This window comes from Crocodylus porosus, unplaced genomic scaffold (genome assembly GCF_001723895.1).
Source record: "Crocodylus porosus isolate Cpor-Errol unplaced genomic scaffold, CroPor_comp1, whole genome shotgun sequence".
NCBI lineage: Eukaryota > Metazoa > Chordata > Crocodylia > Crocodylidae > Crocodylus > Crocodylus porosus.
The window spans coordinates 83,476,938-83,494,297 of NW_017728949.1; the positions used below are offsets into that span (position 1 = coordinate 83,476,938).

The 17,360-nt window shown below is 41.5% G+C and overlaps 1 protein-coding gene across 6 annotated transcripts in view; it reads left to right on the top strand.

Annotated features, from left to right (window-relative positions):
• The window catches only part of PKP4 (plakophilin 4), a 173,386-nt gene that overhangs the window by 11,571 nt on the left and 144,455 nt on the right, over nucleotides 1–17,360 (top strand). The window contains exon 2 of one of the 6 annotated variants that reach the window (XM_019553926.1): nucleotides 10,706–11,014. The exons of 3 other annotated variants lie outside the window; for them this stretch is intronic. The gene's annotated coding sequence lies outside the window, so the exon portion shown is untranslated. Of the gene's footprint in view, nucleotides 1–10,705; nucleotides 11,015–17,360 lie in introns of those variants that run through there. 2 more of the 6 variants (XM_019553927.1, XM_019553928.1) reach the window with 2 other exon arrangements.

Consider the following 17,360-nt stretch of genomic DNA (forward strand, 5'->3'; position numbering starts at 1 on the left):
CCAGACAAGGACCTAATGGTGTTTAACACCAAAAAATTCAAGGTTCTCCATCTTGGGAAGAAAAACCGCAGCACATTTATAGACTCGGCAGTGCTACTACCGAGCACTACAGACGAAAGGGACTTGGGGGTCATGATTGACCACGAGATGAAGATGAGTCATCAGTGTGATGCTGCAGCTAGTAAAGTGAGCAAAACACTGGCTTGCATCCATAGATGCCTCTCAAGCAAATTCCAGGACATGTCTCCCATTGTACATGGCCCTGGTGAGGCCACAGTTGGAGTACTGCATCCAGTTTTGGGCTCCAAAATTCAAAAAGGATGTGGAGAAGCTTGAGGGAGTCCAGAGAAGAGCCATGCACATGATCAGAGGTCAGGAAACCAGACCTTATGACGACAGGCTGAAAGCTATGGGACTCTTTAGCCTGAAAAAGTGCAGGCTCAGGGGCAATCTGATGGCCACCTCTAAGTTTCTGAGGGGTGTTCACCAGAGCACCCCAAAGGATGACAAGGTCGAATAGTTATAAACTCCAGCAATATCATTTCAGGCTGGACATAAGGAAGAATTTCTTCACTGTCTGAGCCCCCAAGTCTGGAATAGCCTGCCACTGGAGGTGTTTTATGCACCTACATTGCACCTACATTGTGAGCAGTTGGAACATGGCTTTGGCCAGCCAGGCTCCAGTTTCAGGCCGCGCACACTGCTGCCATGTGTGCCACCACACTCTTTTCAGGCTTTGGGTTTTTTGACACCAGAACCTCCTGTGGTCAAAAAAACCCCCAAAAACCTGCTGTATTGCAAATTAAAAGCATGGCAGACACCTGCATGTGTGGTGTATATCATCACAGAAGGGTCTGTGGTGCTGCATACTGCACATGCACAGCCATCTGGATGTGCCCATGGGCTGCAAGTGCCTATTGCATAGCTAACTGCTTAGCAATAGGACAGTATGGTAGAGCCCTGGGTGGGCAGCGAGGGAACTATGGCAGCCTGGCCAGGGGAACAACTAGAGCCTGAGGACATACCTGTGGCTGGTCAGGAGAACACCTGACCAGAAGGGGAGGTGCCCAGGGATATATGCCTGCATTCCTGATGTAGAGGGGCCAGTGCAGCCCTAAACTCTGTAAGATCAAGAGCTCTTGCTGGCTCAGACCAGCAAGGAGCTTTAAGCTGCAGGCCTGGTCAGGTACTCCGAGGGGCTAGGAGAGCCAATGACTGAGAAGAGGGCTTCAGCAGCTCTGTGACCCCAGGAAAGGCTTTGAGTCTTAGTTTGAAGCAGTTGCTTGCATTTCTGTTTTAGTTTATAGTGGAGGACTAGGTGGTGGTGGTGGTTAGGGGTAATAAGGAGGCCACGCAAGGGTGCTTGATGGGCATGTCAGATCTTGAGCCCTACCAGGAAAAAGGTTTAAGACAGGAGACAGAGGCTGAGGCCAAGAGGGCCAGAGCCTGAGCTCAGAAGGAGTGACCGAAGCAGGCTGAGGCCAAGAAGGCCAGAACCCAAGCCCAGAGCGGGCAACTGAGGTGCCCCGGCTCCCTCCTCCCAGCATAGGCCTGTTTGCCTCCTGCCCCAGGGCACTTACAGTGGGCTCCTGCATGGCTTCCAGAAGCAGCTCACACTGCTTCTGGTGGTGGCAAATTCCTGTACATGCCTGCTCCAGGTCTAAGTTTTAGTGGCTTAAAACTGCCTACACCTAGCCTGGATATGGTGAACATTTGTTCATACCCTGAGAAGAGCTTGGTGTTCCTGGTGGATGAAGGCCCCTGTCATTGTATAATAAATAGGTCTGACTCCTGCAGGACTAAGGAACAAGGGAACCTAACTTTTGCTCTTGCTAACAAATGATAGTATGATGCAATAAAAAAGATGGGCCATCTCCTACCAAAGGACATTCTTTGCTTCATACACTATTTAACTGGTTATTGTGTGGTCAGATAGTAAGCGATCAGTTGACATTGTTTTTAAAACCCACACCAGGATCTGGGGGTGGGGGGGGGGTGTTAAATAAGAAAGAGAACTGAGAATAGGATATTTCTACATTTTTCAAAGGTGTTAAAACTGATCTCATTTGTATTAAAGGAAAAATATTGCACGTATCATTTCTGATCAGGGAAGGAATAAACTTGTATATTAACATGTTTCAAAATGGTAGCCAAGTTTTCCAGACTCTTTAACATTTGATAAAACGGAGCAAGTTGAGAATAAATGAGCATCCTGCCTCTTTCTTAAAACTGATATATGCAAAGTATTAAGAATTAAATGTTGCTTTTTTTGGTTTCAGTTTTATGTTGATATGGATGTGTCAGCGTCAGTAGTTAAACACCCTTCCTGTATGGCTGAAAGCCCAGAACTGAATGTTTTCCAGTGCAAGTATTTACTTTATTCCACTCAAACTGAGGCTGCTATACTGTTTGCTAATGCCTAGCTTTCTTTTATTCAGTAACCAGTTTTATTTGCAATAGGCTTTTATTTTTGAAATAGTTGAAGCAAACAAACCTTCACTACATATTAAGATGCTGCAGCAAAAAAAGTTTAAGTATGTGTATGTAGTATGAATCAGGGCTCGTGGTAGAGGTGATATCTTTAATTAGACCAACAGATTTTTGCAAAAAATAAAATAAAAAATTCTTTAATTGCAAGCTTTCAAGCACAAGCACCCTTCTTCAGGCATAGGAGAAAAGATTGTAAAAATTCTCCTGGATAGAAATAAAAGTTCATATTTCATAGGAGAGTTGAAGGTGTGGTAAAATGTCTTGCTTGGAACAGTTCATTTTATATGCAAATTAGGCTCAGAGAAAAGTTGGAATAGCCTGTTTACCTCTAAGTTGTTTGGTGGTAAGCAGAATCAAGGTAGGGTGCTAGTGCCCGAAAGCTTGCAATTAAAGAATTTATTTTTTCAAAAATCTAGTTGGTTTAATAAAAGTTATCACCTCTACCACAAGTTCTGATTCCTTTTGCCTGTAGACCAATATGGCTACAACCTGGATACCTGACTGTATGGAGTCTGAGCATTCAAAGAAGTCTGCCATATGACTTAAAAAAAAAAAAGTGAGGGTTAACTTTTTTTATTTTCCTCTTTTGGATTTGGAAATCTGAAAAGAAAGCCGCAAATCTATTTAGTTAATCTGCTGAAAGATTTCAGAATTTATCATTTTGATTGGGACTAGATAACTTCAGGAAAGTGCTGAAACTGTACTTGCATCAAACCTATGTGCTAAGGTATACGTTGCTTTATCTTTTCTTAGATCCTGTTTCAAGAGACTTGGATAGAGGTTTTTCAGTTGTAGGTCCAAATCAACTGTCCCTTTCTTTCATACCAAATCAACTGTCCCTTTCTTTCATATGTGAGAGAAAATTCAGTATTTCCATGTTGTCAATAGCAAGTTATTACTTAAAGCCAGTGCTATAATGTAGCTTTTCAAAATTGTAATTTCTTTTGAAATTGAAAGGCAGCTACTCAGAATGGAATTATAGACCTATGGAATTGCTGCTGCTTTGCACATGCAGACATTTCAGGATAGGATATGAATTGTTGCTGAGTTGGCGAGATTAAACGGATGACTGGATCATTCAGCATAGAATTTCCTGCTTAGCATGTTAGCTTTCCTTTTCAGTGATTGGTTTTGGAGAGGAAAGTCTTACAGGAAAAAGCTGGCTGTAACATATGATGATTTTGTTGAAATAAAACAAAACAAAATATATAGATATATAATGAATATATAGATGTATAATGTTTGACTAAAAGATTTTGGTTTTTTGTCACACTCTATTAAAATTATTTTCTTATAAAAACAGATAAACAATGTCTTATCTCCTTTTTTATAGAAAATTGGCTATGACAGACTAAGAATTATTATATATTATTTCTGGTCATGGAGAAACATTATAATAAATGTATTGACTAATAGCATTTCCTTAAGGTAATAATTCTTATTTGAATAACAGTCATATCAAAACATTTTTCTATTAATAATAATATTGGAAACTATATACTTTAACTCTACATTTTAATTGTAGACAGGTACAAAATTCTTCCATAAAGAAATAATTCTTAAATTGTTTTTGATCTACAATTCGCCTCACACAAGACTAAGCATAACTATTAATGTCAGCTGTTTTGATGGTATTGTGATGAGAGTGGGATCGATGTTGGCTTTGATAGTAATAGGATGCTGCCTGAACATAACCAAGAGTACATTTTTTATTGTTGTGGGGCAGGGGGCAATGAAAAATCCTAATTTGAAAAGGAGCCATGTGATGTTAATAAGCGTTTTGTTTACTCGTTCAGAAAAAAATATTGTAGTCTAGAACTGTGTTCACCACCTAAGAGTATCATGCTCTGGAGCAGTGTTGAGGGAGGGAAGGAGAGGAAGGGAGGAATGTGCTAGACTTCAGAAAACAGACTTTAACAGACTCAAAGAATTGGTGGGCAGGATCACATGGGAGACAAATCTGAGGTGGGGGGAAGGATTCCTGGAGAGCTGGCTGTACATTAAGGTGGCCAGATTAAGGTTGCGAGAGTATGCTCTCCCTGTGCAATGAAAGGATAAGAAGGGTGTCAAGAGACTGGCCTCACTAAACATTGACCACAGAAAGTAATCCTGCATAAAATTGAAACTTGGCCAGGTTACTAAGGAGTACAAGAGTATTCACAAGAATGCAGGGAGAAAATAAGGTCAAGGCATGAACTGCGATGCAGCTAGCAAGGGCAAGACAAAGCATTCTGTACAAGTCAGAAGTAGAAGGAAGAACAAGGAAAGCATAGGTCCCTGAGTAACTGAGGAAGACAACGTAATAATGAATGATGCAGAGAAGGCTTAAGTATTTAATGGATTTTTTATGTCAGTCCTCACAAATAGCATAAGCCATCAGATGAAAAAGGTAGCTAACAGCACAGGTTGAAGAGGAGATCAGTCTAAAATAAGAGAAGGGCAGGTTAAGGATAAGTTGCAGAAGCTGGATATATTCACATCTGCAAGACTGGTTGAGATGCATCCTAGAGTATTCAAGGAACTGGCGGAGGTAATTTCAGAGCCACTGGTATTGTCTTTGAAAGCTAGTGGAAGTTGGGTCAAGTCCCTGACGACTAAAAAAGGGCAAATATAGTGTCCATCCCTAAGTTCGGACAGGGGAAGGAGCTGAGGAATAACAGAATGGGCGGTCTGACCTTGACACCTGGAAAGATAATAAAATCCCATTTGATTTATGTCATCAAAAAATCCATTTCTCAACTGGAGGAGAACAAAATGATCAGGAAATGCCAACCTGGATTAATCAAAAAAAGTTATGAGTCATGACTGACTAATTTGATTTCTTTTCTATGACATAATGGTGAGGGGAGAGCAGTGGCTGTGATATACTTTGATTTTTAGTGAGGCTTTTAACATTGTTTACCCTGACATTTTTATTAGTAAGCTAAAGAAATATAGTCCAAATTAAGGTAGCATAGGCTGGATACATAATTATTTGGATCAGCATGCTCAAACAGTAGTCCTCAATGGTTCAATGTCTAACTGGGAAGAGGTATCAAGTGCGTTCCCAGGCATCTGTCCTGGATCCAATATTGTTTAATATCTTCACTAATGGTTTGAATGATGGGATTGGTGGCATAGTTAGCATGTTTTCAGATGACACTAATCTGGTTGGAGCTGCAGAAAGTCTGGAGGATAAGATTACAATAGAATGACCTTGATATACTGGAAAATGATTCAAAGTTAACTGAATGCAATTCAACACTGACAAGTATAAAGTCCTGCACTTACAGTGGAACAATCATGTGTACAAATGCAGACCGTGGAACAACTGGCAATATTGCAGAAAAGCATCTGAGGCTTCTTATAGACGGTCAATTTAATATGAATCAACAATATGGTGTTGTTGCCCCCCTGTCCCCTCTCCCCCCCCCAAAAAGGACAATAACAAACTGGCATATATTAATAGGAGTGTCACTAGCAAGTCAAGAAAAGTGATTCTTCCATTCTGATCTGCAAGGGTGAGACCTCGCTTGAAGTACTGTGGCCAGTGTTGAGCATCATGCTTTTAAGAAGAACTAAACAAATGAAAGAGTCCAGTGGAAAGCAGCAAAAAAGATCTGGGAAGTGACTTACAAGGAACGTTTGGAAGAACTGGTGTTACTTAGTCTGGAGAAGGGAAGACTGGGAGGTGGGTAAAGGTTAATAAGTCATAACAAGAGTTGTTATAAAGAGGATGATCACTCAGCTGTTTTTTTGCAACTGCATAGGACAGGACAAGCAGTAATGGCTTTCAACTAAGCAAGAGAGATGTATGTTAGGTGTTAGGAAGAACTTTCTCTGAGAGTACTTAATCACCAGAACAAAATTTTCTAGAGAGGTTGTAGAGTTTTCATCCCTGGAAGTTTTTTAAGTGCTGGTAAGACAAACACTTGACTGCTGATTTAGATAGAGATGGTCCTGCAGTGAACTGGAGGTTTGACTTGATGGACTCCTGAGGGCCCTTCCATCCATATTTTCTACAATTCTTTGATTTATCAGTCTGATGGATGGAAATTACTTGGGTTTGCAAGAAGCCATGGAAAGTATACTTCACTTCTCAGATACCTTTAGGAGGCATGCACTTAAGTAAGAGAGGAATAACGGCATTTAGCAAGTTCTGTTCTGTGCTCTTCTGAAGTGCTTTTATCCTAAAATATGTTTGCTCTTCCTAGCTTCTCAATAATTGGAGAGAGTCACTCAGAGTTTCAAATGACTATCAGTATGGAAATATCATCAGATGTTTGTTTGGGTCTTCCTCCAAAATCATTGCCAGTGCTTTCTGAATAACTGGAAAAGGGAATTTACAAGAAATCCTTGTGAACTAAAACGTACCTCTGTATCATAACTTCATGGGGGCTGCTCACTGCAATGAAATACTAGAATTGGTGCATCAAACCTAAGGAATCCTTTTTTTTTTACAGGATCTTACTCCTGAACAAAACTGTCATTTCTGTATCTATCAGGGGAACTTCCAGGTAATGTCTTAAGAACCCTTGTCAAATTCTGATCTCTCTTTTGTCAACATGAGATACATTTAGAAACTGATTCTTCATCAAGCATCTATCTTGTTCCAGAGAAGGTAGTTCAGCTCTTTAGAACCAGATTGTAATTCAGCCTTGTAAAATGTACACGAGAGCGATCACAGACAAAGCTCTGGACACTCTTGATATATTGTATTGTTCTGATCGTAAATCTATATTTTTTCCCCTCAGAAAGAACAATTAAAATTGCTCTTGACTTTTTATGCAGGATAAACTATAATCAGGCACCCCCTGCAGTTCTGACTTTTGTAATTTCAGTGTACTTGTTTATGCAATAAAAATACCAAGTCAGAATTTTTTAAGTGTAGTTTTTATTTTGGTATCTTTTATCTCATTAACCATTTAGGTCTTTCTCCATCACTTTATTCTCCTGTAGGATTTTGTAAGTACAGTAGCAATTCAAGGTCTTTTATTTGTAGTTATCGAGTTATACTTAGAGAAAAATTATTTTTCCAAAAATTTAACCTGAAAATGCGATGTTGACTTGTGGCCTGGGTCACCCTATAACCAGAACAATACGGTACATATAAAATGGTATTATGAGTTTTAAAATATAAATCAGCAGCCTGTTTCCTTTACTACTTCTACCCCTATCCATCAGCACTTGAATTCCATCAACAGTCAGCAAACCAGGGTGACTTAATTTCCTACTCATTGAAATATTTTCCATCTTCCTCGGTCTTCAACCAGTGCTTTACCTGACAGACTTTTCAGTATATCTGAAAAATCAGGCTCCAAAAAATTGTGATGTCCAATAATGATAGATTGATATGGGTCACTTAAGGATGCTGTCATAGTTTCAGGCCTTACATTCTCCTCCCCTACTTAATGAGTGTATTCAAGTCAATATACTGACAACCACTTTTCATCATTCTTGTGTCCCTGTAACAGGGTTCAGCTCCAGGGGTGGCTGTTATGCTCCTGAAGTTTCCTCAGCTATTATGCACTCCATTCTTTTTGTATAGTCATGCTTCATTCTTCTGCCATACCTTAATGTATCTAGCTTTTAGATAAAGGAGGCTTCCCCAGGGCTTCCCAAACCTGATCATCTTCTCATGACCACAAACCTCCAGACTGCCACAGGCTGTACTCTCCATGCTGGCATGCAGGAGCTGCTGACAACCTGCTTAGGCAGTGTTCCCTCAGTGGCCTCCAGGCTCTCCTGCCTGCTCAGCTTGGGGCCTGGGCTTATATCCTTGCTAAGCCCAGCCCCCTTCTGGGTCACATGGCTCCTGATTTCCCCCAGCCACACTTGCAGCCTGCTTCTTCTACCACCTGCCAGCTCCTAAAGTAGCAGGAGCAATAAGCCTCCTGCTACAGTCACTCAATTGTCAGAGTAGCTCTAACCACATCACTAGACTAGTGGACAATTCAGATGCAAAAGTTATTAAAGGCTTTAATAGTCTTCTGCTGATTAGTGGCAAGTAAGTAGATATGTAAGTAGAGTTGTCAGTCATTGCAGCTCTCTTAGGTTTCTACACTGTCACATGGTATTCTTGTTGCCTGGTTCCCGATTTTACATCGTATGTGTTGGAGCCGTTCTTCAAGATGTGGCAAGTACGTACATCTAAGTATGTATAAATCTATTTACCATATGTACATGTAGAAACAGCAATATTTGAATATAACTTTAGAGTAGGGGCATCAAGCTTATTTGGCTGCATGGACTAAATCTGAACTATGGGGCTTCTTGCAAACTGGACAAGCAGTACTGAATGCATTAATACCCATGGTTGCTGGAGTTGCTGTATTGGCACTGCTCCAGAATCCTAGGGGCTTAATACAGCTTCCACTAACCTCCCATCTTTCCCCCATTGTTGTTTTTATTTATGCAAATAGAAGACAACCCTGAATTTAAAGCAGCTTCCCAATAATTCAATTCTACATATGGAAAATTTATAAATTTATTATAATTTTCTTTGTATACAATCTAATTATTGGAGAATCATCCTAAATTCATCCCCCGTCGCTACTGCAGACAGTGAGGGAGAGGTAATGAGGGTGGCAGTTTGACGGGCAGATTGTGAAGAAGGCAGTAATGGTTGGGGGGGCCTGTCAGGGCAGTGGAGGGGGCAGGCAGTGTGGAAGTTGTAGAGGAGACAGGAAGCTTGCCCCCTGCCACGTGTTCTTTCTCCCCGCCACCCCCCCTTGCATGCGCACGCAAACATATCTCCCCCTTATGCATGCCCCCCACAGCCTTGGGTTCCTGCCCCCACCTTCTTCCTGTCTCTACCCCTCTCTACCTTCCCCCTTAGCTTTGTTCCATGCCAGCAGGCTTTGTCCACACTGAAGTTTAGAGGCACTAAGCATGGCCCCAGCCCAGCCCTATGCACAGAGCTGACACCACTGCAAGAGCCATGCTCCAGGCTTCTGGGAGGGCAGAGCCTCCTGCTGGCATGGAGCAAAGATAAGGGAGAGTATGGCAGAGAAGAGAGAGAAAAAGCGGTATTGAGCGGGGAAGGGAGCACACAGGACAGCCAGGAGGGCAGGCATACTTATGCAGTGACTCCAGGAAATGTGGTGCCATGTTCCATGGGACAGATCTAAGTCTCAGAAATGGATCATCCAGGCCATGAGAAGCCACATAGACTATGCATTCAATCTCCCTGAACAAGAGCATTCAGGGATTTTGTTTAGGTATTTTGTGGGGAGGGTTGTTTTTTGTTTGTTTGTTTCTGTATTGTTCTCTAATTAACTATAAGGAGTTAACACTTGGATCACTGCAGTATAGATTTTAAGCCAGAAAGATGTGAAATTCAGTAGGGTAGTACCTGAGTAACTTGAGTATAATTTATGAAGTACAGCTTTTAATCTTTTGTAAATTTCTTCAGTAGTTGTAGTACATGCTGAGTGCTAAAATGCAAAATAAGAACAGAAGAACTGTAGCTTTCTAGCTTTTTCCTCTCCATGCTTCACGTGTCACCAAAACTAATTGTCATTGCTTTTCCTTTGATGCCATATGAATATTATGTGGCAAAATGGCTGATCTAGAGTAGTGCTGATAAGCTGAAATGTGGTAAATGCAGTAATAGTGCATCCCAGGCCTTCTCAAAATCATGGAAGTGCAGGGTGAAGGGTACATCTGCAGTTGCTGTATATTGCTGCATCTTGTTTAGCAGTCTATTGGCTTGACCTTTTTTTGTACAGTTTTGGGGACTGCTACAGAAGAACTTTTATTTATGTGGCAGATATTGCAAATGGATCTGTCAAGGTTCTATGCAGACCATATTTCCATAGACTTCATTTTAACTTCCAGGTCCCTTCTGATCATTGATTCCCCCCAGGATTGAGTCATAGTTTAAATGAAAGGTTCTCCACCGGAGATGTGGAATGCTTTTTCTTTCTCTTCTATTGAGGAATCTCAAGCAAGCTAACATCTTCCAGTACAACTGCAACCTGTCACTGGTAGTGATTGGCTGTCCAGTGCCTGCCTCCTGCCTGAAGTTCTTCATATCATTGTTTTATTTTTTATATATGGGGTAGAAATTCTAGAGTACAGCACCTACAGAGCAGATTTTCAGAGATGGAGAGTGCATGCTACTGAAATAAAAGATGTGACTTAAGCTTTGCTGCGATGCAGAAAGTAAACGGGGAGAAACTTCTCCTGCATACTCTCCCAGACAGAAAAGTTTTATATACTGTTTGCTTTACAGGCCCATCTGCCGCAGTGCAGACGAGGCAACCATGAAGAAGACTGCTGACTCTCAGTGCCAGGTCCAGATGCTCACAAGCAGAAGAAAGAGGCAAGGGATGATCTGCTGATAAAAGATGCACAGGGACTTTGGCAGGAAGTCTGACTGCCTCTTCAAGCCTCAAAGAGATGCTGGAGCGTGAGTGCACATACAAGCTGGGAGAAAGCAGAAGATGGTATCCAGTACTTGAGATCATGCCAAGGGGATGGAGGAGCAAAAGAGCCAGCAGCAGATGGACCTTTTTTGCATGTTATATTTGATGGCCAGCAGGTACTAGAAATGCCCCGTCAGGCCTGGCCTCAGTCATGGTCATTATATTACCAAATCCTGCTGCCAGTAATCTTTTGGTGGAGTGTCCGTCATCTGTACCAAACAAATAGTGTATCCCAAATTATATAGGAATATCAGAGGATTAACAAGCTATCTTGCTTATGTGCATATAACCTTTTAGGCTATGGATTGCTCTTGGGGAAATTAAGAGCTGGTAGTGTTTACTTCGAATAAATTATTTTGCCTTGTACTCCAAAAGTATTTTAGCAAAAGGAGAGGGTGAGAAATTTCACAACACTTGACTCTCTTTTTTTCTAATGCAGTATTGGCTTCACAACACATACACAAACACAAACAGATTGTCTGGCTCAAGGTACCTGTATGAACATCTAATTCCTTTCCCCCCTTCCCTCATTTCCTTTTCCAAGCTAAAGTTTGTGAGAACACAAGGTGCCCTTTACTTCCTTAGTTCTCACCTGGGGTATTCAACCTTTTTTAACAAGTGTACCCCTTCTGTGGCAGTGGCCAGATGCAGTGGGAGGGGGCTCACATGTGGAGGCCACTGCCGCCCCCCCATCCCCACATCTGTCCCATAGGGGTCCACCTACCCTCAGTTGACAACCCCTGTCCTAAGCGTAAGCCAAAGTTTGCCAGTGTTCTGGCTGCATATAGTAAAACAGGACCATCATCTTTCCCGATCCTGGCAAAAAATGTTCCCCCTTTCCCTCTTGCATATTGTGTAGAGCACAGTAAAATCAATTGTGCATGTATTACATTCCAGATTATTTTTAGACATTACCATTTGGCCTTCAGTAGGAAAGGTGATGATTCCACCACCTTCCTTCACTGTTCCAGGAAGTAAATGAAACTTTTGCCAAATGTTTCTAATTAGGGTAGCTTTTTATAAGCCAGGACATGAATGAGGATAGATTGTATCTCCCAAAATGCCAGTGGGCACACATACTTCCTCACTTATATTATTGGAATGGAATACATTTCCAGTTTGTCCAGATTGAAAAAGGGTGAGTCTTTGTGTTAGCATTCTACCCCAGCGCTAATCATTTTAAGCGATTTAGTACTAACTCATAACCTACTCCAGAGCGTCTACGTGGCACAGGAGATTGCATAGCTCTGAAAAACCTGCATTAGATGTTTCTGCATGCTGCATAATTTCCTCAGCAAAACGTGGTGCTGTCTCCATATGATTTCAGACCCCTGCATGAAGCCAGTTGGATACCTCCCTTTGTTCTGCAAGCCTTGATGCACTACAGTAGAATATTGCCCTTTACTATAATGTAATCATGTGTTTTTGTAGGGGGTGGAAGAAACAGATGATGGGTCTATGTGCTGTCCATTACCCAAGAACATTATGGGTTGCCCATTCAATTCTTGCTTCTGTTGTGAGTTATTTGCAGTCTTTTTCATACCTGGGTAAGCCAAAGCAATATGGTTTTGGTTTACTGATTTCAGAAAACCCAGTGTTTTACTTTAAGATGGCATGCCCCTGTGCTCAGTGCACTGCATGTCCAGAAGAGGCATCATGTTAGTTTGACCTGGCTCACCCAACATCTGTATAGGTTGGGTGCTTCAGCACCCAACCTATGCAGATGCTGCAGAGCCACGTTGAACTAACACACTTCCTCTTCTGGTAAAGCACTGTTGGTTGGTTGGTTGGTTGTTTTTTTTCCATGTCTGTCAGCACCCTAATTGTCTAGCAAACCTACAGTACCACAATTGATTTATTGCTACCAAATTCATTACACACAAACCTGTGCTAGTCTGAGGTAGCCAGCTGCCAGACAGCAAAAGTAGCCTGCTATTGGTATGTCATCTTTCAGCTGTGTGTCCTGCAATGAAAAGCTGGGATTACTTGTACCTGTGCTGCTTTCATCCTTTGGAGGTTCTAGCGTTGATCATGCTAGGCATACAGTACAATTAAGTGCTACCGCATGTCCCACTCCAGAATGTCTGCCTGGCATAGGGTGATGGCCCAGCTCTGAAAAATCTGCATTATATGTCTGCATGCAGCCTACATAATTTCCTTAGCAAAAGATAATGCTGTGTCTACCCAGTCTCAGACTCTGCTCCCAGAATGATGGTGATATTGATGTCAACATTTCAAGGTACAATCCCCAGTTTCACAAAAGAATGGAAGTCATAAATACGAAAGTCAAAATAAGGTACAGTGTTTAGTGTTGAGCAAATACTAGTCCCAACCATGTGCTCAAATTGGACAGAAAAAATCGGTACACACACACACACACAACGTAAGTCTGAAAGGAGCAGTTCTGAGTAACATAGGAAAAACAACCAGAAAATATGTCCTTAGAAGGCATTATCTTTCATATAATTAAGTATAGCAACAGTGTGCCTGCAGTAACTCAGATGTGATTTGAACTACCCTTTGCACTGTGTATGCTTGCATTTGAGCTAAGTGAAAATAAGCCCAGAACCTCCCACTTCCATTGTGTCCCATCATTTTGTGTCCTGATCCCTTCAGTTCCATTGGCCAATGAGAACCAATACTTTGTAACTGCAACTCTTGCACAGACCCCAGCTATTTCTCTGCAGAACATTGCCAAACCTAGAACCACTTGCAAAGAACTACTTGCTATTAGATTATTTTCAGAAAAGGAGAGGCAGCTGCAAAAGAAAGAGCTAATTGAGAAAGTCCTAGTGGAGCACCAGAGTACTCCTTGAAGCAGGCAGGATCAGCAGCAGCCCTCCAAAAGGACCAGCTCAGGAAGGAGGAGGGAGTATTCCCAAGGTGGGAGCTGAATGCAGTTATCAGTTTGGAGTTTGGTTCTTGCTAGGTGTTTTGCTGCTGCTGGGCAGAGGTTCCGAATACCAGCCATTTCCTTTTTGCATTTTGACAAAACTACTGTTGATTGAGTAGGAGTAGGATTAGGCCTTGTGTATGCATGTTATTCTTTTCAATTGCCTAGACCGCGTTTATGTTGATAAGAATGGTCTGCTAGAAAAGAACTTCACTGTTTAGAAGTGAATTAAGTTTTTGGTCACAAAGGAAAACTAAATCCTGGCCTTCTTATTGGAGAGGAGGGGGTTAAAGAATAAGGATAAAAGAGTTCAATACAGAATGTCAGCAAAAAGAAGAAAAGCTACAGAATATATCAGGGCTGCTGTTTTACATGTTAGTTAGAAATTGACTCTGTATAGTATTCTATTGGATTTGGACAAGAAGAATCGGATTCAGGTCTTACTGTTCTAGTAATGCAAGTACCCTCAAAATGACGTATAATAATTTGTGTTTGCAGGTATTTAAGTATATTTTAGTGACAGGAGGGAGTGCATGCAAGTACTTGACTGAGATTTGTGTAAAAAAAAACATTTATTTGAAATAACATAAGAAATGAAATGGGAAGAGATAGGGGGATAGGAAGCTGGCCTACTTGATCTTTTGTAGACCACAGTTCTAAATGATTTAGTAGGCACAGGGGGTGGTTAAATGGAAGCAGTTTTTTTCATAGTTAATTAAAATGAAACTAACAGAATGACTAGAGATGGCCAAAGAATCCCTTCTTGATTGCTTTATAACCTGAAGAGCCTCCTGTTTCATGCTACAGATCCCCCATTGAGGCTGGATTCTCTGTCTCCTATTCCAGCTTATTCTTCTGCAATACTGCCCTCTGTTTCCCAGCCATTTGTCTTCATCTGACACCCCTCTGTTCCTCTTGCTGCAGGAGGAGTGTGAGATACCAGCTACACATCACTGTTGCATCCTGGCTAGCTGCTGAAGAGATTTCAATCTCAGTCAAATCACTTTCAATTAATGTTTTTATTTCTTTGGAATTTGCAGTGGCATCCTGTTAATTATTTAGTTGTTAATAATCCTTCTAGAAAAACAGGGTAGACGAGACTTCTAATTTTAATATAAAGCAAGTTGATGAAAGTAAATTTTAAAAGGCCAGTATGTCAAGCTTTTATATATCATGACAAAAATGAAATGGGTACATCCCTTTTTCTTGTTATTTGTTTTTGTTTCTTTTTCAGGTCCCTCTTAATATCTATAAATAGTTTTGTAGAATAAAGTCCTAGTTTCTACGAGTCAGTATAACAATAAACAGTCTCCTACCTCTTTGTGCATAGGTCTTGTCTACCTTTTGGATGGAATATCCACTGTACTCAGGTGTCTGACTATATTGATTTATAACAGTGGTGCTCAACCTTCCAACCCCATGGGCTAGATGAGTGGCATGGGGCCATTTCAGCCAGATCCAATACAGGGTTAATCCGCAGGTCAGATACAGCACACTGGCCCGACCCTGTGGCTAGGGACAGACATTCAAAAAGCCTGAGCCTGAATTGATTCAATCTTTGCAGGTTAGTCTAACCTGGCTAGGCTGAATCACTTTGTAACTGTGCAGACATCCCAGAAATGCAGGCACATGCCTGCAGTGGTTCAGGTGAGAAGCCAGGGGGTGCTTAAAGCAGCCATCCCTTGCCTTTTACAGTGCTGAGCTGATGGGGGCAAGGCCAGGCCCTGGCAGGATGCTCTGTTTCAGGTATCCCCCTCACCCCTTCTGACCAGTCCAGCAGGGAATTGATAACAGTGTTTATCACCCCATTAAGAAAACAACAGAGGGACATTATCAGCTACATGTTGATTCTGCTTTTGTCCCGTCTGCCACAGCATGGACCATAGCCAGCATGTGGCCTGCTAGCTAATGCTGAGAAGGATCTGTGTAAGGCAGAGGGGACAAGAGAATAATCCCTGCTGAGCAGGGAGTGGAGAGGGGGAAGCAGAGGGAAGCCAGGCAGATGCCTGCAGTCTCTGCTGAGCCTCAGCCAGGGAGCAGAGGGGAGGAGCCAGCTCTGCTGTGGAGCAGAGAGCCCCGCCCAGCCCAGACAGCATGTGAGGATGCTGGGGGAGTCTTGTTTAACTTAAACCAGCAAAGGGTCTGGGACAGAAGTTTCATAAATGGGTTTGACACAAATCAGTTAAGTCTGATACCACATTCAACCAGGTTTATCTCAAACTGGTTTCAGCCATTTTCAAACCGGTTTATGTGCACTGAACATCTGTTCTGTTACAGGCTTAAACCAATTTCTGATCACTTAAGCCAGTTTATGTGTAATGCCTGTCCCTAGCCTGTGCGCCAGATCCAGCTTCAGAGCAACCTGTGAACCAGTCCTTCTGCATGCTAAACCATGACATCCGGCCCTCAGGGCTTTCCAGAGGTCCAGAAATTTAGAAGCAGGGAGCAGCAATTAGTGCTGCCACTGTTCCCTTCCCACCAAATTTCCAAACCCATGGGGAGACCTGCAGTCTGAATGACAGAGCTTCACAGGCTGAAAGTTGAGCACCGTTGCATCATAGCATCCACTGGAGTATATGTGTCTTCATACCACTACAAAATTGTGAGCATTTGTATGAAATTAGTATCATTATTTGCTATCATTTTGCTGATTTTAATATATAATCTAATAACTATTTTCTAGAAAGTATATAGCTTTCACAGATTTCTCTATTTTCTAGATAATAGCAGCTAAAATGTTGTTACAATTGAAATGAATGGAAAATGCCAATCTGAATTCAATTTTGGGGTATGAACATATGACCTGCCAAAATTTAAAAATACTTTTCAGGCCCACATACTTTTAGGACTTGGGAAATGGTAGATTATTTCAAGCATTGACATGACTAGCACTGTTTTTGTGTGTTTTAAATCGGTCAAGAAGCCGCCTGTGTTCATGGCATTGTCCTTTTGGTTTAACAAACAGAGTCTTTTCATAAAGTACTTCTAGTTGCACCTGTTGATTAAAAGGTGAATAATTTCCTGGCTATTGTATTCTATCTATAAATTTGTCATGAAGCTGTTTGGGAACTCATTTTCAGACCATTATTTGATTATATTGCTCAGACTCATGATTGCAATAAATATACTTTTAATTAACTGTATATCCTGAGTGTATCAAATAACTTTTTAATGAAGTACTTCAATTGAAGTTAGTTTCTGCTTTGCATGTGTGCATATGTGTGCATGAGCATGTAGGAATATATATGCATGTAAGTAATGATAGGAAACTGTTCCTACTCACAGAGTTCTCTTGTAGAATTCCCAAAAGGCTGCTGACTCACTCAGAAGAGTATTGAGAAGACTAGTGAGGATGCTTTTCTGGTTGTGTCTTCAAGACCTATGTATAGTATACTATTCTGGTTTGATGAATTGATTTAGTTGCTTGCTTTCTCTACAGGAATGGTGCATGAGATAATGTTGATTTTAGGAAATACCTGAAAAGAATAGCCATGGCAGTTGCTTCCATTTTGAGGGTAATATGTTGCCTTTTGGATATAGGTCAGAGTCTGAAGGCCTGTTTAGACTTC